Genomic DNA, 22,648 nt, shown 5'->3' with positions numbered 1-22,648 from the left:
ATGCATAAGTTCGTGCTTCCTCCTGTCTCCTCAACTGCTCGCAGCCCCAGCAGTACCCTCGCTAGGGAGAGCTTCTGTAAGGCGGGGAGCGCTGGACAAGGCGCGTCTAAATACAGTGGGAGGGCGGGAGGCCGGCCCGACTTGAGCGCTGACCTCGCCTTCCTCACTCAAGATGGCGCCCACCGCCGAGTGAAGTATGAAACAAAATCGGGTTGAGGCTCGATTAAAGGAAAGTAAAGGTGTGTAGGGTGTCAGAGTGCCTGTTTATTCAATTCCCCTTGCTATAACAGCCCCCAGAATGCAGAAACGGCGATTTTTTAAAACGAATAAAATCGTTCCAAAATGTATTTATAAAATCCTAAAATCAGTATGCATAAGTTCGTGCTTCCTCCTGTCTCCTCAACTGCTCGCAGCCCCAGCAGTACCCTCGCTAGGGAGAGCTTCTGTAAGGCTTTAATGATTGCACTTTATTTTTTAATTCTGAGTATTTTAAATTGTATATTGTGTATTGCGCTTGAACACGGGGGTGTTTGGGGAAAATAACTGATTTATTGCTGCTGGACAGGGCGGGGGAATCGAACCCTGATCTTTCTAACCATTCCGACCGACGCCGCAATCTTTTGGGACGGACGCGGTCTAGCTGTTTTTTCACGCTGGCTTCAAAACGGGACGTTGTGCGAGCGCGCTTGAACCCATAATTCCTGAAGCAGACACTTTGCTACCACGATATACTTGCTGCTTATCTGAATTGCCTTCCGATCATTTTTTAGTGTGTGATTTTAATGATTGCACTTTATTTTTTAATTCTGAGTATTTTAAATTGTATATTGTTTATTGCGCTTGAACACGGGGGTGTTTGGGGAAAATAACTGATTTATTGCTGCAGGAGAGGGCGGGGGAATCGAACCCTGATCTTTCTAACCATTCCGACCGCCGCCGCCATTTTTTGGGACGGACGCGGTCTAGCTGTTTTTTCACGCTGGCTTCAAAACGGGACGTTGCGCAAGTGCGCAGAGGATGCGCGCAGCGGGCGCGCAGCAGGTGCGCCTAAGGCAAGCCCATCTGTGCCCGTCAGCGTCCCGGAGGCGGCCGGCGTTTGGACATATCGTTGGTTCGTCTAAGGGGCGGTTACCATTTATTACATATGAAAGGGAATTTTTATTCAGTATCGGCCGACGTATGAAATGCAAGCCCCACTCTTCCTCGGCTTTGAGTGTGGAGGCTGTCCCTTGCAAAGATTGCAATTGGTTGGCCTCTCTTGCCTATGGGTCACGGGGCGAAACACCGACTCCAGCGATTAACAAAATGCACATGGAAGGGGGTGGCTTGCATCTTTCTGCGTCATTGCTTAATATTCGCTCAGTCAAAAAACATGAGCTCCAACTTCAGGAACTATTAGAGGACTCTAGTCCTGACATGATGTTTCTAACTGAAACATGGCTAACCGAGGCTTCTAATCCCTACCATTGCCGGGGCAATCCCCTCAGGCTATCAGATCCTGAGGAAAGATCGGGGTAAAGGGAGGGGTGGGGGCCTGGCCCTTATTTACAAAATCGCCTTCAGTTGCGTCCCGCTAGCTCTCTCCGAGATTGAGGGGGCGGAGTCCATGGGTTTTCTTCTAACCATCTCAGCCCATCAGTCTATCGCCGGGGTGGTTATTTATCGTCCACCTGGGCCGGCTGGGAAGTTTCTGGAGGCGATTAGCCACTTTATCTCCCCTTTAGCTGCTAAAAATAGTCACTGCTTGGTCCTTGGTGATTTCAACCTACACATGGACAATTTGTTAGCACCGGAGGTGCTCAAACTGTATGAATCCCTCGATATATTACGTCTGACCCCTTTTGTACACCTACCCACTCATGACAAGGGCCATATTCTAGATCAGATTTTTTCTTCGACTCCAATAGATGTTGAAGTCCCTCTTCCCCTTACCTGGTCGGACCACTGTTTGGTATATTTTAGAGTCCCTAAGAGTCTCAATCGGTCCCGTCCACAGGTTAATGTTCGCGCCAGTAGTTTCAGGCCTTTTAACCAAATCACTCTGGAGGCCATACAAAGCGCTTTGCAATCCCAACCCATTCCATTCTGTGGAACTCTCGAAAATGATGTGCATGCCTTGGAACAATGGCTATCCCTTAGAGCCTTAGAACTCACCCCCCTACCCCGAGAGCAACAAAAACGATTCATGCTTCTGCTCCCTGGTATACTGAAGCGCTTAGGAAAAGTAAAACCGCCTGTAAACACCTAGAAAGGATATGGCGAGTAAATTGCACGGCCCTGGACAAATTGACTTATAAAACAGCTTTAAGAGATCACTACCGGAAAGTTCGTGAGGGATAGAGACTTTTCTTTTCAACAAAAATCGACCAGGCCAGCACTAAATGTAGAGAACTTTATAACATTGTTAAAAATTTCCCCTCTCCCGCAGTCATTAGACGCCCGTTTGTGCCATCTAGTAAATGGACTAACATGATGGCTTCTTTCTTTTATGATAAAATTAAAAAGATTCATAATTCATTTGAAATACAGACGCCGGACTTAACTTCAGACCTAGATTTTTCCAGTGCTGCTGTAAGCTCTGAATTCTCCCTTTTGCAGTTTCCTGCTATCTCCATGGTCCAATCACTAACTATTATGAAGTCCTTGAAATCGGGCTCACCGGCCGACCCCTGTCCTGCCAGGGTGCTGTCGGTAATTGCCGAGGCTATTAATCCTATAGTGAATCGGATTTTAAATAACGCCTTGCTGGAAGGATACATGCCTCTTTGCTGGAAACATGCCAAAATGCTCCCCTTGCTAAAAAAAAACCACGGGTGACCCTAAGGAAGCTGGTAACTACCGTCCCATATCATTGCTTCCTTTTTTTGCAAAGGTCTTGGAGAAATATGTTAACTCTATTCTCACAGAATATATTGAGACCAATCATCTCTTGCACCCTAGTCAATCTAGTTTTAGGGCTAATTTCAGTACTGAAACAGCCCTTTTAGAAATATCCGAGACCATTAAAGCCACGCTTGACAGGGGAGGCAACGCAGTGTTGGTCCTTTTGGACCTCTCCGCGGCTTTTGACACTGTGCCCCATAACAAACTGGTGCAAAGATTGGCCGAGGGGGGCGTAGGCGGCATGGCACTGAGCTGGATTAGGTCCTTTCTCAGTAATAGTCTTCAAACCTTATGGTCCCCTCCGTTTGCAGCGGATATTCCACCCTTGAATGTCGGGGTCCCGCAGGGCTCTATTCTGAGCCCTACTTTGTTCAATATTTACATGACCCCCATTGCTTGCCTCGCTGAACAACACGGGGCAAAGATTGTATCGTGTGCAGACGATACTCAGCGGCTGTTCACCTGTGCGAATGGCGCCGAGTTTGATGGCCATGTAATAAATACTTGTCTTTCAGAAGTCTTTTCGTGGCGGAAGGATAATCAAATGAAATGTAATCCTGACAAATCCGAGATTATCTTCTTTGGCCAGCGTCCCTGCAAGACCTGGCATAACTGGTGGCCTCGGGATCTGCCGCCCCCCCCGGGTCGTCAGTGACCGTGGTTAAGAATCTCGGAGTCAGGATGGACTCAGGATGGACTCCTCGCTTTCTATGAAATCCCAGATCCAGTCTGTGGCAGGGACATGCTTCGGGATTTTAAGAATGATGTAGAACTTCTTACCTCTGCTTTCTGTCTCTCACAGAAGAATCATAGTCCAAGCTTTGGTTACCTCGCGTTTGGACTATGCGAATTCTTTGTATTTGGGTCTTCCCAGTTATTTGGTCTCCCGTTTGCAGGTGATTCAAAATGCGGCCACTAGGGCCATATTCCTGGTCGCCCCCAGTACTCGGACTTCCCCTCTCTTGTCCTCCCTGCATTGGCTGCCGGTCCAAAAGAGAATTTATTTTAAAGCCCTGATTCTTGTGTTTAAAGCTTTTAATCAGATTGAAGCTCCTTACTTAAGACATAGGTTCCCCGCTATGCCCCTCAACGTACTTTGAGATCCTCCTCTCAACTCCTGACTTTTGTGCCGAAAATTGCACTTGCGCGGGTCGGAGGCCACTCTTTTCAGGCGCTCGCCTCCGGCCTATGGAACAACCTCCCCCTGCCTCTCCGTCAGGCCCAGGATCTGCTTTCCTTTAGAAAAATGCTCAAGACATGGCTATTCCAACTTTAAATTGGCTCTTCTAGCATGTGTCGCTTGGTATCTGTGTTTTTCTTCTGTTGCTCGGGTGCGTGTTCTTTTTCAGCGCCGGGACACTCCTGGGAGTAGCCGCGTGCTCTACAAATACCCGACATAACATAACAGGTGTGTTCCCTGCACAGGTGATGAATAATCACCCTGTGGGATTTCCCTACTTAGAAGGTCTGCTCTTGCTGAATGACTTTTAAAATACAGTTTTAGATTACAGCAGGTAGTAGCCTCAGGGTGTTTTCAAACATGTTTTAAGCCTGCCATTGCAGGACAGTGTGTGTGCCTTTGCACTTATGCTCAGGTTGGCCTTTCTAAATCATTGGCCAATGCTGAGGGTGCCTTTCACTAACATTATAGCAGCCCTAAGGTGAGCCCTGGGGTGTGGCGCAAGTGATAGGTGAAAGGCAGGGCAGTACACATGTATGTTCGCTGTCCAGGTAGAGAAGTACCCCCATGTGTGTTTTCAATACCTATGAGGTTTTCTCTCCCCATAACATGGGGGAATGGCTGAGATTATTTTATGCTGCAGTGGTGGCTTACAGTGGAGCAGCCTCATATAGTTTACTATTATTGGATTCACAATGACAAATTCTCCCTTGTGATAAAGGTGAATTTATCATTAATAGCTAACAAGTTACTTACCTTCCGTAACGCATTATCTGGTGGAGACTCTACCTAGCTGCAGATTCCTTACTTTTGAATTTTCCGGGCGTCAGGTTGGATCCGGAAGCTTTTGCTGAACAATACCCCTTGCGCTCACCGTCGGGTGGCTCCATTCAGCTCCACGTGATATCGTCGGCATCGGTAGGGCTTGTTATGAGTTCGCAGTGCCTATATAGGCGCCACCCAGGTGCGCAGACATCAGTACCTTTCATTTTTTCCAAGAGAGAAGCGCAGAGCCACGAAGTAACTAACGTAGTTGTGTGCAACACCAAGGCCCTGAAAAGGGGAGTAACCCTAGCCCTACAATATTAGTCCGCAAAGTGGGGAGGCATGAGTGGGGCTGTAAGAAATCTGCAGCTAGATAGAGTCTTTACCAGATAATGCATTACCGAAGGTAAGTAACTTGTTCATCTGATAGAGACTTCTAGCTGCAGTTTCCTGACCTTTGAATTAGATACCCAAGCCATACCATCCCGGTGGTGGGCTGCGGGCCAATATCCTATACTAGGAAGACCTGCAGAACCCAGCGGGCAAAGTGCCCATCCCTGCGGACCTGACTGTCCAGGTAGAGTGTTTTGCAAACATGTGCAAAGATGCCCACATTGCTGCCTGACAGATGTCTTGCACTGGGACACAACGAGCCAAGGCCGTAGTCACAGTCTTTCCCCTGGTGAAATGGGCCCTTAATCCCTAGGGGGACTGCTTCTTTGCCAGGGCATAACAGATCTTGATGCAGAGAACAACCCAGCAAGAGATGGTCCTTTTCAGCACTGCCCTGCCCTTTTTGTACCCACAAAGAGTTGGTTGTCCACCTGGAACTTTTTTGTGTGGTCAAGATAGAACGACAACGCTCATTTTGGGTCCAGCCGGTGGAAACGCTCCTCTTCCTTAGAAAGATGAGGGGAATAAAGAAGTTGGGCAACATGATGGACTGACCCAGATGGAAAGGAGTCACAACTTTTGGCAAAAAGGTTGACCGGTTGCGAAGCATCACCTTGTTCGGAAAGGACATAAGATAAGTAGGCGAGCAAGATAACATCTGCAAATCACTCACCCTCCAGGCTGATGTAATCGCCACTAAGAAGGCAGTTTTGATGGCCAACAACTGGAGGGGACAATTCTGTAAAAGTTCAAAAGTAGCACACATCAGGTAGGTGAGGACCAAATTAAGGTCCCACTGCGGGATAACAAAGGGTGTAGGTGGAAACAGGTGAGCCAGCCCTTTTAGAAATCCATTTACAATAGGAGATTTGAAGAGAGAGGGCTGGTCTGGCAGCTGCTGCAAAAAAGCAGTCAGAGCAAAAAGGTAACCCTTGAGAGTTCCCAAAGCAGATCCCTGTTGGGCAAGGGTCAGAACGAACAACAGGACAGTAGACAGAGAAGCAGAAAGAGGGTCAATAGACCTTTCTGTACAGTATGATACAAATTTTTGCCAATAGCAGGCATATACAGTCTTAGTTGAGGGCCACCTGGCCGCCAGAATAACATTACATACTTCGGGAGGCAGATCAAAAGTGATCAACAACCGCCGCTTAATCTCCGCGCATGGAAGAGCAGAGTTAACAGGTCCAGGTGGACAGAAGATCTTCCAGAAGAGGCAGCCTGATGGGAGGATCAATGCTCGTTCTCAGAAGCTCTGGATACCAGACTCTCCCTGCCCAGCCCGGAGCCACAAAGATGACTTGGGCCCGGTCACTCCTGATCTACTTCAGAACCCTGGGCAGGAGTGGTATGGGCAGAAATGTGTACAGCAGGCCTGAGCTCCACTCGCTTCGAAAGGTGTCGCCGAATGATAACCGCCTTTAAACCAGTGCGCACAACTGCTGACACTGTGCGTTCTCTTTGGAGGCGAACAAATCTAACCAAGGTTCACCCCACTGCTGACATGGACCTTGCACCACCTACGACTGGAGACACCATTCGTGATCCACTAGGTAACGACGGGTTGTTTGTCCGCCCTGGCGTTCGGAGAACCTGTCAGGTGTTGAACACCTAGGGTTATGCCCTGCTGTTCCAGCCATGTCCAGAGACGCTGGGCCTCTCGACAAAGGGTCCATGACCCCACCCAACCTACTTGTTGCAGTACCACATGGCGGTGGTGTTGTTCGTGAACACCTGCACTAACTTCCCCTTGACAGAGGGAAGAAATACCTTCAATACCAGCTGAATCGCTCAGACCTCCAACAAATTTATGCGGAGTCCTGACTCCGCTGGAAACCAGTGTCCCCTGATCTCCACCTCTCTCAGATGGCCGCCCCATCCCAGAAGTTATGCATCTGTCACCACAGTGACATCTGGTTGGGGAAGGGAGAGGGGTCTGCCGTTGACCTAATCGCAGTTCCTCAACCACCACTGCAGATCCTTTACAGTCTGCATCTGAGATCTGAACCACATCAGTGAGATTTCCCTGAAGCTGTGCCCACTGGATCTTCAGGTCCCACTTCAGAGCCCGCATACACCACCTGTAATGCTTTACCAACAGGATGCGGGAGGTCATGAAGCCCAATGGCCGCCGAGTCGGTCTCACCAAAATCCAGGATAGACGCGGAAACATCGGAATCATAACCTGAATATCCTGGACTCGCTGCTTGGGAGGATGGCCCAAAACTGCACTGTGTCCAGAACTACCCAGATGAAAGGGAGAGTCAGAGAAGGAGTCAGGTGTGACTTCTGCACATTTATAGAGAACCCCAGCAAATGCAGGAGGTTTGCCGTAGTCTGAAGGTGGGAGACAACAGCCTGGAGCAAGGACGCCTTCAACAGCCAGTTGTCGAGGTAGAGAAAGACTGACACCCCTAACCTGTGCAGATGAGCTGCAAACACCGCCATCACCTTGGTGAACACCCGAGGGGGCTGGTGAGGCCGAAGGGGAGCACTGTAAACTGAAAGTGCTCGTGGCCTACCTTGAACAGCAAGAAACGTCTGTGGCCCGGCGGGATGTGGAAGTACGCATCCTGCAGGTCCAATTCAATCTTCTTGGTCTAGGGCAGACAAGACCCGAGCCAAAGTGAGCATCTTGAACTTCTCCCTACTTGAGGAAGAGAGTGACAGTCTGAAGATCTAAAATGGGACACAACCCAAGCTGGAATAACAACCACAGTCTACTTCTGAAACCGGGACCTTTCTTAGCTCCCTTGGCCAAGAGTGCTGTAACTTCTTCTTGGAGCAACCTTAAATGATCCTCCGTCAGCCGTTCCAGATTTGACAGATGAGAGGAGGAAAAGAGACGAAAGGCAGAGAATAGTCCTCCTGGATGATCTGCAAGACCCACTTGTCCGATGTTATTGATCTCCAGTGGGGGAGATAGTGATGAATTCTCTCACCAACTGGGGTAGTGTGGTCTTGCAGAGTCAGCCTAGGAGTGCTTAGAGGCTGCGACTGCCGAGGGCAGGGTGGCCGACGACTTCTGGCCTCCATTCCTGGATCGGAATGCACCGCGTCCATGTCCCAGCACGGCTTGGGCTGTCTGTGCAGGATGGTGGCTGGAATAGGGCTGAACGGGCTGGAAACCCCTCCCATTGCCACGAAAGGGGCAAAAGGAATACTGGCCATGAGGAGTGGAGGAGAGGCCCAAAGATCTGGCAGTAGCTAGAGAGTCCTTGAACCTGACCAGGGCAGAGTCTGCCTTTTCCCCAAAAAGGCAGGTTCCATTAAAGGGCATGTCCATCAGATTGGCTTGGACATTGCCCGAGAAGCCAGTTGTCCTAAGGCAGGAGTGGCGCCTCAAGGCCACTGTCGTTGAAATTAATCTGCCCAGCGAATCTGTCATATCTAGGCCACACCGTATGGTGAATTTTGCCGCATCTCTCCCATCCTTGACAGCCTGGGAGAGCACAGCCCGGGCCGCCTCCAGGACTTGTGGCAGCAGTTGTGCAACCGTCTCCCAAAGGGAATGAGAGAAACAGCCCAATGAGCATGCGGTATTCACCGACTGTAATGCCGGGCTGGAGGAAGAAAACAACTTCTTTCCAAATGAGTCCAGTCTCTTGGATTCCCTATCTGGAGGGAGGAAAGGGAACATGCCCTGGGACGTAGAAGCCTGCACCACCAAACGTTCATGGGCAGACTGCTGTCTGGGGAACTTCGGATCGCCTGGTGCTGGGCGATGGCGGCTGCAATTATCCTATTCACAGGAGCCCCTGTGCTAAGCTTGGACCACGTGCCTAGAAAGACGTCTGTAAGTGCCTTATTAAAGGGCAAAAGGGGTTTAGAAGTGGAAGCCACAGTTTGAAGCACTTCGTTCAGGAGATTAGTCCTGACCTGCACTAAGGGCAGTTCTAGTCCAAGGACCTCAGCTGCCCTCTTTACCACCATAGCATAGGATGTCCCCTCCTCCGTAGCCACTGTTGGTGGATAAAGCATGCCAGTATCTGGAGAAGTGCCCAGTCCACTGACTTCTGCAAGTTCCCCCATACCAGTCCAAATGCTCCACAGATTCATGGTGGTGTCCCAAAGGGTCCATAGACCCCTCTCATTCCTCTCCTGAGCCTAGCGCACCTTCAAAGTGTTCAATTGACGTTGAGCAATGTCCTTCCGGCTCTGTGTCGTCGGGGATGAGGATGGGGCTGGCGCTGCAGATGGGCACCAGCGGAGGAGGTTGCGTTGGTACGCCCGGCGTCCCACCAGATCCAGGATCAGATCCTTGAGGCCCCAATGGTGCCATGGCCAGAGCAGACGGCGTTGAACCCGATGGGGCCCCTTCTGACTCCACGGGGCCCCAGGGCTCACCAGCTGGGTCGTTCCACTCAAATACACGGCACATGGCCTCATAAAATTCTTTTATTTGAGCGGGGTCACACCGGCTCCCAGAAAGGGAGGGAGGTGTAAAATCTAACCGTGCCTAGAGTGTCGGTGCTCCTTACCTTTCTCGTCGAACGGACGACAGCTGAGGTGAAGATAAAGTCTACTTGGCTTTCTTCTTATGCCTCTTTCCAGAGTGTCCTGAGGACCTCGAGTGGGAAGAAAAGGATTTAGGGGCTCCGGGAGCACTCCTGGGACTTCCTCTTGGGCCTGGACCTTGACCTCCATGGAGTCTCGCTCGACTGTGTTGACTACCGGGCTGCAAGGAGCTTCATCGCCCACTACCTCAAGGCCTCCAGAGCCAAGACCCGGCGGTCCAAGGATTACTTTGAGTCGTGGTTGCGCTCGAGACACCAGAGACAGACGAAGTGTGGATCGGTGACCAACATCATGCGGTGGCAGGCACCGCACGACGTGAAACCCATCTTCCTCGGAAACAACTCTTGCACATTAAGTGGTATTTTTTTTATTAATTCGACAAAAGTCAAGAAAATAATCTGCCAAAAAGCGACAGAGGGGTAGCAATTCCTAGTTGCTCTTAACTGGTGCAGAAAGTAAAGAACTGACGTCCACGTGCCCCGGTAGTGCCTATGTAGGCACCGCAACGTCATGACCGGTGCTGCCGACAACATCACACTGCCGATTGGAGCCACCCAAAGGTGCGCGCAAGGGGTATTGCTCAGTAATAGTTTCCGGATCCAGCCTGATGCCTTGGAAATTCAAAGGTAAGGCATCTGTAGCTAGAAGTCTCTATCAGATATGCCACTTCTAGAAAGTGACAAAAGAAGAGGGAAAACCTGGCTGCCAAATTATCAAGCCGCTATTTATTTGAGCAGACCAAAAACTTAGACCATAGGTTCTTAAACTTTAGTGTATTGTAATCACAATGCTTAACGCTGTTAAACACTGTTGGAAAACATTTTACTCATGTCTGAGTCAAATGCACATCTATTACACATCAACTGTGATACTTATAAAGTGCATACATAATTTAAATCAATGTGCGACAAATCATGTGCAATCATAAGTAATATACACATTTTTATACAGTATACAAAATTACACCAGCAGATTGTTAATACAAATGCCATAAAGCGTTTCCGTAGGGCCCTACGACTTGGCGCGATTTATGGGACTGCTGCCACAAGGGGTACATGCTGCTCTGTGGGGTACATTTATATTTGGAGACCCTCTACAGAGGACAAGAACGTCTTTAAATGCCCTTTATGGCCAAGAAAGGTGGGAAATGCCGACGCGCTTCCAATCCCGAAAGGAAATTACGGGATTTTCATCAGGGCTGAGGCATGGTGTAACCTGCAAGTTGGAATTAATAAAAAACAAATTACCTAAAACAGAAACCCCTTTCTCTTCTTTTGCGTTTGATAATTGTGTTAGCATTAATTTTTTTAAGTACCCGAAGCTGTAATAGTGCACTTTTTGTACTTTTCAAGTGCCGTTGATATCTTGTGTTCAGGACCTAAAAGAACCATGCCATTTAATGTCAGTATGGTCTTATTTGACCTTGTCCCCTACGTATATCTAAGTCTATTAAAATGTAACTTACAATTATGTCATCGGGAGGAGACTGGAAGTAAACAGTCGAGTTTATTTTCAACATGAGACATTCGGTGAAACTTTCACCATTGCGGAACTTTATACCGCGCTGACTGTGATGAGAAAACGATAAAGGAGTTTGATTCTTGTAATTGCAGCAAGTTACTTGTGTTGCTTACACTGTAGCACAAATTAAATTAACGCACTTACTTTTAAGCGCGTGCACTCGTAGCAGCCGGTGTTCTGCTGTCATGTTGTTTGGAAGAACACAACGTTTCTCTGTAACAACAAGTTGAATAATGACGTCCCACATCTATTGTCTTGTTAAAGACAGGTTCTAGTTTACACGAAAAATGTACACCACTCACTTAATAATTTTCTAAGGGCTGATTTCCATAACGGTCCTCCTGCCATTCGAGTCGATCGAAAATGACTTGGGACACTTGATTTACCTATATCCTGTTACGCAGGAAATGTAAATTGCGTTTTTTGTGCAGGATTATGGGATTGGTGATTCCCTTAATTCTCCTATTGTAGTCATGAAAGGAATCTCTCGTTTAACTCTGAGTGCCGGGGACTCAGTGTTTACACTCAACGCTCATTGTCAGATGCTGTCACGGATGGTGTATATATCTTTTGATATTTAAATTAAAACAAACTTGCATTACTAGTTGAAGTGTCTGCTTGATGACAGAAGGTAAAATGAGACCTGGATGTAGAGGTGTATATTTCGACAGGTGTGAAAGACATTATCAAACTAATTCACAGTGTATTCATTTGTCTCGACTGCCTGTGGGCTAGTAGGTGATTGTGTGGCTGTCTTATTGAATTAATACGCATTTTCTACAACACAGTCTCTATCCCAAGCGATATTTTACTAGCTTGTTGGAAAATGTAAGGGATTCAAAAATGAAACAATTTTGTTTATACAAAAAAGTTTTTCAGTGGTATGGACACATTTACATAGAGGTTTTCAATCAATCTCTCAATAAACTTGTAAGTGGATATTTTACAGAGGACACAGAGCAAAATTTGGTGCAGTTCGGAAATTTTGTTCAAGCCATCACTAACACAAGTATATTTCAAAATTAAATAAGTTTCTCTTTTTAGGTCTCGTCTGAGACAGCGCTTTAGCGCTGCTCTGGCTAGACTTATAGTAAGCGAGTTTTGGAAGTGCAAACGAGTGCTTTCAGGCCTCCAAATACAGTGCATGTGTGCCGGGCGCGCGCACCATTTGGAGGCCTGAAAGCACTCGTTTTCTTTCACTTTCGCCTGCCACACGGCCGCGCTTTGAAGTGTGATCGCGATTGCGATCACTTACATTTCGCAGGAGCTTTTATGTTCTCAGTGAGCCGCGCGACCACTGAGGACATCAAAGCGCCCGTGAACACCATTTGCCACCCCCTTTTACTAGTGTCCTAAATTGGGTGCTTTCATTAGCAATCCCAAGAATTATTTACTTACAAGACGCCAGCTACAAAGGCAGCAGCCTTGGATGGTAAGCCACATCCTCGGTTACAGGCATTAAGCTTTTTTACAAGGTTTATCTTGGTTTCCCGGCCTCACAGAGCCACCCTTCCATCATGCACCCACCCTTAACCCCTTCCTCCCTTTTGCTTCACTGGGCTCCCTTCATTACACAAACGTGTACAACAAGTGCTTTCACTGTAAATTGAAAGAGCCTCATGTCGAGTCTCTCTTCCAGAGCCCCTCCCGACTAGCCCTCACAACATCGACACACCACGCATTAGATGGGGTAAATATTAGTTGCTTTCTGCCCAGCCCATCATGTGGGAATGATTGCTTTGGTTCTTTTAACTAGGACTCGTGTGCACACTTATTTGCTCTTGTTTTTCATTGCATGCATTTCTTTGTACCTGTACTTCATTGGCTCCGCTTCCGGTACTTTTACTTTACTGCCTTTTAAATGTGGTACGTTTGAGCAGTGTCTCTGGTCATGGAACCATGTTTTAGCTGTTTGAACATCCTCATGAAAGATAGATGCCAACACAATTGTGTTCGTTAACACCCCGAAAATGTTACCTGTCAGAAAGCAGCAGGCGCTTTAAAAAAAAAAAAAAATGCACCCAATTTTATTTCACCTTCTATAAAATACTAGCCATGACGAAACGATGAAGAGTTTACTCTTTTCCACTCCAACGGCTGTAGAAAGCCAGAGTGGCGCGCCATGTCCAGAGTACATTTGCTCCCTGGAAACACCCGAGAGCTGCTCCACTTCCCTGTGCTCTGGATGTTTTCACTAACAGCACATCCTTTTCGCCAAGATGGATCCCACCGGAGGGCCATTGGGGGTGGGAGGGGTGCACAGAACTTCACTGAACAAAAGGCTGGCCTTTGGAGCCAGGGTCTGTTGTGTCTGTGAAACGTGTTAATCAGAAATCACTGCTGTTTTCAGGCAATTGTGTTCTTTGTTTGTCGGCATTGGCACCTTTGAAGAGAGGGAGGAGTTGGTATGTTTAAGGAAGGGATTGCCCTACCTAACCCCCCCCCCCCCCAACTTCTCGTGCATGTTCATGCAGGAATGTCTGCTGGGCACCAACCAGGTCTGTAGAAGAGTTTTCAGTACAGTGTTGCCGATGGCCCTCTGCTGCGCGAAGGGAATTCTTACTCTTTTGGGTACGTGGGTATTAACATACTGTGCCACTCAGCTTGTGTGATGCTGATGAGAAGTGATTCACAACCTTATTTTCTACTTTCCACAACAGTAAACCTTTGCTGCCATGTTTGACGAGTGTAGCTTTAAAGTGTACCTCCTTTAAAAGTGTGTCCATTTTATTCTCGTGATCCGAGACAGCAAACATTCAGTAATCTAAATTATAGTAAAAGAATCTAAAGTTATTGAAAGACGGATGTATAATTATTCATTTTTTTGGCTAAACTACCTTGCATTACAATAGTACACATTAAGACCGAAATAGAAACGCAAACCCACGCAGTCTGAAAATGCAATAATAGGCTGTTAGGGCAACCAGCAGTGTACTTGCTACATCATATATTTACTGGGAAACTAACCGATGGAATGCGTTACTACTTTAACACAGCTCTGTCATCAGCCAGAAAAACCTAACCACTTATAACAAGCATTTGTAATGCAATAGGTCTCGCATTTAAGCAAGTTTGAGCTATTGGCATTGTAATTGACAATTACTTTTATTAATGTTTTGGTTTTTAAAACGTAAATAAAAGGCAGTCATTAACAATGCCAATAGCTTAAACTTGCGAAAATGCGAGACCTATTGCATTGCAAATGCTTGTTTGAAGTAATGTTTCAACGCTTCCACCTCTGGGTGATAGTTTGATTCCTGACAATACAGTCCAAACAAATTCTTTTTCAGAGTGTTCCTTTTCAACAAAATGTGGTACCATTAGAGCGGTTAGAACTTTTTGCTTTATCCTAGAACGATGTTGGACAATCCTCTGGTTAATCTGCTGAGTTGTCTTGCCAATATACAGCTTTGGGCAGGGGCACGTGATGGCATAAACAATGTTCTTGGTTTTACAGTTTGTGAATTCCTTATGTACCCATTTGATGGAATTGTACATAAATTAATTGCCTTCTACGGTGTTGTTACATGCGGAACAAGTGTCACATTTATGGTGGCCTTCTACTGGTTTCAAATTCCATAATGATCTTAAATCTGTCTTTGCTTTAGATGTTCTCAGGTCGGCACATATAATTTGTTGGCCTATGCTTTTGTTTTTTTCATTGCAAAGAGATGCCAATTATTCAAAATGACCTTGCCGAATTTGTGGGTATGTGGGCCAAATGTGAACACACATGCTTATCCAGTGGTTTCTTGGTTTTCTTGACCAGTAGTTCTTCTCTCAGTGTATACCACGCTCTCTGTCGCATGTTTGAGCATCTTCTTTAGGTCCCCCCTTTCCTTTAGTTGTTCACACAAAACTTCAGCATGAACCACGAAATCCTGCTTTCGGGCACAGTACCGCCTAATTCTCAATAGTTATACCAAAGGGGATGATGGACGGAGCGCTTGATCAAATCAAACACTCACCCCCCAGTCAACTGATGTGAATGTATGACATTGATCCGCATTCTGCCCATCAACCGTTCTTTTTTCTTTTTGCATTTGTCACTCCGAGTTGGACGGGTATGCTCAGATGTGAGTCCCGTGCTCTCCATGCCACTGGAATCAAGCTATCCTGGCTGAAGAGGGGTGAAACCCTGAAACTGGTTCTAGGATGCTTGTTTCCAGTCTAGGGAGGACCTGGCCTGGCAGTTCGGGCTGGACTGTTCCCATGGGGCACAGGGTCAAGACTGATTTGCATTTGGCTGGGTCCAAACTGGAATGGCATGGTGAGCAAAAAAACGATGGATTTAGGCCCAGATCTCTGTACTGGGGTGAATGTATGACATTGATCTTCATTCTGGCCATCAACAGTTCTTTTTGTAATTCTCAATAGTTGGCTGTAGGCAGGTTGTCTTTAAGACTTCTAGGATGAAAACTTTGATAGTGCAAGATTGTGTTTTTATCGGTGGGTTTACGGTGTAAGGTGGTGGCTAACTTTTGATCTTGCACAAAAACTTCTACGTCCAAAAACGTTAGGCGGATCTTCTTTTGTGTCATGCTGAATTTGATGTCAGCATGTCTGCTGTTCAGCCACTCAACAAAAGTTAAAAATTGATAATTCGTGCCTTCCTACAGGCACCAAACATGGTCAATGTAACGGTACCATGATTGAATTTTTTCACTGTATGGATTATGATTGAAAATGAACCGGTCTTCAAACGGCCATGAGGAGGACCGCCATCTCTGGAGCGAAAGGACACCCCATGGCGGTCTCCTTGACCTGCATGAAGAACGTGTCTTCGAATTTGAAATAGTTCATTTTTAGGGCTGTTCTTGCTAAATCCAGTTGATGTGTAATAGATGTGTATTTGACTCAGACATGAGTAAAATGTTTTCCAACAGTGTTTAACAGCATAAAGCATTGTGATTACAATACACTAAACCTTAAGAACCTATGGTCTAAGCTTTCGGTCTGCTCAAATAAATAGCAGCTTGATAAATTGGCAGCCAGGTTTTCCCTCTTCTTTTGTTGCATTCATAAGTCCAACCTGGCGTCTTTTGTTTGGACGAAACCCCCCTTTGTTACTTCTAGAAAGTGGGCATTTCTCTGTGCTAAACTCTTTTATGTGCCTTTTAGTTTGACTCCAGTCCTCCGTAATAGAGGCCGGGGGAGTACATCTGTGCATTCCACAGAGACAGGCATAAACATTGGGCATGCAACTGGAATGACAGACCTCTGCCATTTGAGGGCTTGGCTGGATAGATTGGGGTTGAGATAGGTTTTGACACGGCCTCTGGGAAGCCAGATTATGGCCCCACTAAAGATTATGATATGCATTCCAAGGCCTCATGGCAGACAGGACTAAAATTTAGGAGAGACATCTGTGTTTCAAAGGGGCACCCTCTGAACCACCTCCAACTTCAAATGCACTACTTTCAAGGTTAGCTACTAGTGCCATACTTCAGCAGGGCAGATATACACTTGTGGGGACGTGGGACCAGACATTGTGTAGACTGTGTGGTGCCCACTGCCATAAGAATCAGTTGTGCACAAGCAGGAGGCTGCCATTGTAAGGGATTGTGCACCCTGTCTGAATAGTGGCTGGCCTAGGCTAACTACCTTCTGCTGTGTGGCACCCTGAAGTGTGCTCTCCAAAGGCTTGTAGGCTTGCTCCCTGTTCTTTGCGGAGGTCTCAGGGACATCAAAGATCTCCTGTGAGAGACCTACACCATCTACGTGTTTCACCTGGAGAGTGTTGCCCTCTCAAGTGCCTACTTTATCTTCTGAATCCTGACTGCAGTGCAGTGTGAGCGTGGTACTAAGTATTGTGCCTGGAGACCGGATTGCCTTCTGTGGAGATCCCAAACCATGCCCGCATCTAAGGAATACTGCCCCCGCGTATTGGGGTCTCAGCAAGCACAAGTGATTAAATTGGTGGTGAGGGGATTCACTGATTGCGGAACTAAGCATGGCCCGCTTAGTTGCACATGCAGCATCTCTCTCATGCGACAAGCCGACTGCATGCTCATTGCATGCGGTGTACGATTCACTGGTTGCGACTCTCGGGGAGGGAGGCCGCATCTGTAGTAGTGCCTCATTCTACCTTGTGCAGTACTACTGAACTTGCGACTGTGTGTGGGTTCGGATTATCTGCTGTGAATATCATCGCACACCAGACATTATACCTCATTCCAAGGAGGTACGGTGAACCAGACTGGGAGTTGATTGTAACCGGATTGTTGGGTACGACACGTATCATCACGCATCAGACATTCTGCCTCATTACAGGGAGAGACGGTGAACTCAATCATGGGTTGATTGTGACCAGATTGTCTGGTGCGCCTCATATCATCACGCACCAGGCATTTGTATCTCATTTCCAGGGATAACAAACAACAGGAGAAACCTGTAAACCTAGTTGAGACCTGAGTTAGTACAATATACAACAATAGGAGTCAATAAGGAAGAACAATTAGCAATAAATTAATTACACAAAAACACGTAGGCTGTTTAGATTTCGGGTATTTGTATTAGCCAAAGGAATATGAACTGTATATTTTACAAAGAGTAACAAGCATTGGCATAGCCAATAGGTCTCGCCTTTGGGACCTTATAAGTGTTCTGCCAGAGCTATTGGCCTTGCCAATGTGTTCAAGCTATGTTGTAGAGCAGCATGGCTGCTGTGCAGCATGTTGCAAAGTTATAATAAAGTGTTATAAGCATTTTTGTCACCCAACATCTAACCAAGTAAACATTATGAACAAACAAATCACCCTATTAAAAAAAAAATAACATATACCATGTTTTCCAGTTTGTCTGTCCTAATGCTGAGGTAATGCTGTGCCGATGCTCAGGTGATGCTGAGTTATCCTGACATGGTGCTGAGGTGGTGGTGTGCGTGTGTGGAGATGGTGCTCAGTGATGCAGAGGTGGTGCTGAGTGATGCTGAATAAAGCTCAGGTGGTGCTGCTGCTGTAGTGGTAATGAGGGACGCTGACTGGTGCTGAAGTGGTGCTGCGCTGATGCTGACATGGTTATGAGGTAGCGCTGCACTGATGCATTGGTGTTGTGGTGGTACTCAGGTGGAGCTAAAGTGGTGCTGTTCTGGTTCTGAGTGATACTGAGGTGGGACTGTGCTGGGGTGGTACTGCTCTTGGGCTGAGTGATGCTGAGGTGGTGCAGCAGTTGTGGTGGGGCTCAGGTGCTGCTGAGTGAAGCTCAGGTAGTGCTGCTGTAGTGGTAATGAGTGACGCTGACTGGTGATGAAGTGGTGCTGCGCTGATGCTGACATGGTTCTGAAATAGTGCTGCACTGATGCATTGGTGTTGTGGTGGTGCTCAGGTGGTGCTAAAGTGGTACTGTTCTGGTGCTAAGTGATACTGAGGTGGTACTGTGCTGGGGTGGTGCTGCGCTGGGGTGGTGCTGCACTGGGGCTGAGTGATGCTGAGGTGGTGCTCAGGTGCTGCTGAATAAAGCTCAGGTGGCGCTGCAGTGGTACTGCTGTAGTGATGATGAGTGACACTGACTGGTGCAAAAGTGGTGCTGAGTGATACTGAGTTTGTACTGCGCTGGGACGGTGCTGTTCTGAGGCTGAGTGATGCTGAGGTAGTGCTGCAGTTGTGGTGGTGCTGCAGTTGCGGTGGTTCTCAGGTGCTGCTGAGTAAAGCTCAGGTGGTGCTGCTGTAGTGGTAATGAATGATGCTGACTGGTGCTGCGCTGATGCTGAAATGGTTCTGAAATAGTGCTGCACTGATGCATTGGTGTTGTGGTGGTGCTCAGGTGGTGCTAAAGTGGTGCTGTTCTGGTGCTGAGTGATACTGAGGTGGTACTGTGCTGGGGTGGTGCTGCACTGGGGCTGAGTGATGCTGAGGTGGTACTGCAGTTGTGGTGGTGCTCAGGTGCTGCTGAGTGAAGCTAAGGTGGTGCTGCAGTGGTACTGCTGTAGTGATGATGAGCGACACTGACTGGTACTGGAGTGGTGCTGTGCAGATGCTGGGGAGGTGCTGCAATAGTGTTGCACTGATGCTGAGATGATGTTGTAATGCTAAAATTGTCCTGTGCTGGTGCTGAGTGATGCTAAGGTGGTGTTGAATCAAGCTGAGGTGGTGGTGCTGTGCTGGTGCTAAGTTATGCTGAGTCAAGCTGAGGTGGTGGCGCTGTGCTGGTGCTGAGTGTTGCTGAGTCAAGCTGAGGTGGTGGTGCTGTGCTGGTGCTGTGCTGGTGCTGAGTGATGCCGAGTCAAGCTGAGGTGGTGGTGCTGTGCTGGTGCTGAGTGATGCTGAGTCAAGCTGAGGTGGTGGTGCTGAGTGATGCTGAGTCAAGCTGAGGTGGTGGTGCTGTGCTGGTGCTGAGTGATGCTGAGTCAAGCTGAGGTGCTGGTGCTTAGTAATGCTGAGGTGGTGCTGAGTCAAGCTGAGGTGGTGGTGCTGTGCTGATGTTGAGTGATGCTGAGTAAAGCTGAGGTGGTGGTGCTGTGCTGGTGCCGAGTGATGCTGAGTCAAGCTGAGGTGGTGGTGCTGTGCTGGTGCTGAGTGATGCTGAGTCAAGCTGAGGTGGTGGTGCTGTGCTGGTGCTGAGTGATGCTGAGTCAAGCTGAGGTGGTGGTGCTGTGCTGGTGCTGAGTGATGCTGAGTCAAGGTGAGGTGGTGCTGTGCTGGTGCTGAGTGATGCTGAGTCAAGCTGAGGTGGTGGTGCTGTGCTGGTGCTGAGTGATGCTGAGTCAAGGTGAGGTGGTGGTGCTGTGCTGGTGCTGAGTGATGCTGAGTCAAGCTGAGGTGGTGGTGCTGTGCTGGTGCTGAGTGATGCTGAGGTAGTGCTGAGTCAAGCTGAGGTGGTGGTGCTGTGCTGGTGCTGAACGATGCTGAGTCATGCTGAGGTGGTGGTGCTGTGCTGTTCTATGACATTTATTTTATGAAATTCCGTCTGCTTATGATGTCTCAAACCCTCTGAAGATGATAAAGTGCAACACGTTAGCAGCCACAACAATGAAATAAACACAATATAAATCAGCTTAAACACAACAGCCCCATCGTTACTTTATAGTCAATACAATTTTACAGCTGAAAATAACTACGGGGGGAGCGGAGCAAAGAGAAAGAGCTGCAACAAAAACACGGCTTTTTAGCACTTAGACAAAAAGAAAAGTTCCTCTTTTAAAGTCAACAGCACTACAACATTCTGAGCGGTGCATCTGTTAGAGTGTTGAACAACAGCCTATAAATGTGGCAGTGATTATAAATGTGGCAGTGATTATAATTGTGGCAGTATATTTGGCACTTTTTGGGTTCAACTGCTAACAGGGTTAATTACCTCACATCTCACAATAACAAATGCGAGAATGTCTTTGCAAGGCTGTTAAACGCCCTACAGGCTGTATGAAAACAAGCAGAGCCGCAGTGATAAAATATTATAGGTACTATCCCGTGGTACGGCTGGATGGACAGGCCGCTGATGGGGTGATTAGCAAACTGCTTACTCTCTCAATTGTTATGTATAGTCAAGCTTTGAGGCGCCAATGAACAACGGGCTGATTAACTGTGGCGCTGTCGAATCTCCGAAAGGACCTTTCCTTGGCTCCCTGCCTGCCCTCCTGGAGCTACGTCTTGCCGTGGTTTTTTGCATTTTTCCTCCCAGCATTGAACCTTCAAAGGCCGGTTACATGCCAGCTCGGGGGCCTGTCCGGCTGCCTCTCTCCTACCTGTCCCGTGGGCAGAGTGCCTTGGGGAGAGAAGCGGTGCAGATTAACAGCCGACATGCGCTGCCCAAACGAATGCGTGTTACTGCTTTGACTGCACTGCCTGAAAGAGGGCCTGTCGCCTCAATCAGGCCTGGCTCTCAACTACTTACAAATTGACTGGTAGTCAGTTTTGGCCCGGCATGAGAATAGCGCCAAGTTAATGTTAGCTTTATGAATGAATCAGGGCGGGCTAGGATAGTATGACCACCCATTTAGTTGATATGCACAGTGTGTAATTCAAGCACATACAAATAATGTAAATTGTCATGCTGATGAGGAAGCAAGTTTTAGGTTATGTGACTGACAGAGAGAGACAGGTACAACTATTGGAACAGCAGCAACCTGTACAGTTTAAGGAAAACTGCAAAAAAAAAAAAGAAAAAAGGATAAAACACGTGAAAGAATTGGTGATTGTTACTTAACATGTGGTAGCTTTAGAGAAAATAAATTTACGGTTGTCAAACTAAATTTTGCATATATGCCTATTTTTAAGTAAACTGCTGCTACAGAAAAACAGTGAGAACGCAAGATGTCAGTGATTTAGAATTTTTGAGTCAACATGTTAAAACGGCAAGGTTGTTGTCCGGTCCTGCTAGTTTTAGTTCAATAACGCAATGCGCTCGCTGTTGCAGTTAATTACATAAATAAACGTGGCGAAAATGAATTGCGGAGGCTGTGTGTCACATTATAATTGGCACTCGGCTGCATGTTTGCCATTGGTATCCTGCCGTGGTTCGTCCTCCAAACTGACACTGAACGTGGAAAGAGAGGCCAAGCAAGCTGACATTAACACAAACGCAATAAAGTTGTAATTGTGATGAAGGTGGGCAAACAGGAATGCAACAATACGGTGGACGGGCCACCAGATGGAAACAGGTCAAATGTGAAGTGTCAAATAAGACAAGCAGGAAGTGAGATAAGGGAGGGGGTGGCAAATGGTGTGCACTTTAGCGGCGCTTTGATGTTCTCAGTGGCCGCGTGGCTCACTGAGAACATCAAAGCAGCCGCGAAATGAGCTTTTGTAAACGGGGGATTTGAAAGTACAAACTAGTGCTTTCAGGCTGCCAAATGGTACGCGCGCCTGCGCACATGCACTGTATTTGGAGGCCTGAAAAGCACTAGTTTGCACTTCCAGATCCCCCTTTTACAAAAGCTCTCGCGAGAGCAGCGCTAAAGCGCTGGCTCAGACGAGACCTAAAAAGCAGCATCAACCACTGTTTAAGTTTCTTTGCCACAGCGTGAATCAGGAAGCTTTCCCCGATTCATTCAGGACTAGCCGCGAGTACACTGCCCCACACCAAGACATTGATTCATTTATAATTGGCTGGGCTTGTGCCATCATGTCCAGAACTGACCTAACTCAGACAGGCCCCTTTTGATTTGTTCAAATACTTGTACCTTTGTCCTCTGGAACAAGGTTTCCCCTGTGTTGATGCAATCTTTTTAAAAGACTTTCTGTGGATCCATTACCCCCTACCTGGTGACCAGCGGTGCTGGCCCAGCACTTGACGATTCCATCCTATCAGTCACTCCAAAGTGCGAGATCGTATTCCTTTTAGGCAGCAATCTTTTTGCTTGTGTTCTGTTGTGTCGAGTAGTTACTGTGAATCTGACCTAAACTGAGGGCTTGGTGTCCCAACTGCTTCCGGACAGCCCCAAAGGAGATG

This window comes from Triturus cristatus, chromosome 7, assembly GCF_964204655.1.
Source record: "Triturus cristatus chromosome 7, aTriCri1.1, whole genome shotgun sequence".
Taxonomy (NCBI): Eukaryota; Metazoa; Chordata; class Amphibia; order Caudata; family Salamandridae; genus Triturus; species Triturus cristatus.
This window is presented reverse-complemented; position numbering follows the sequence as displayed.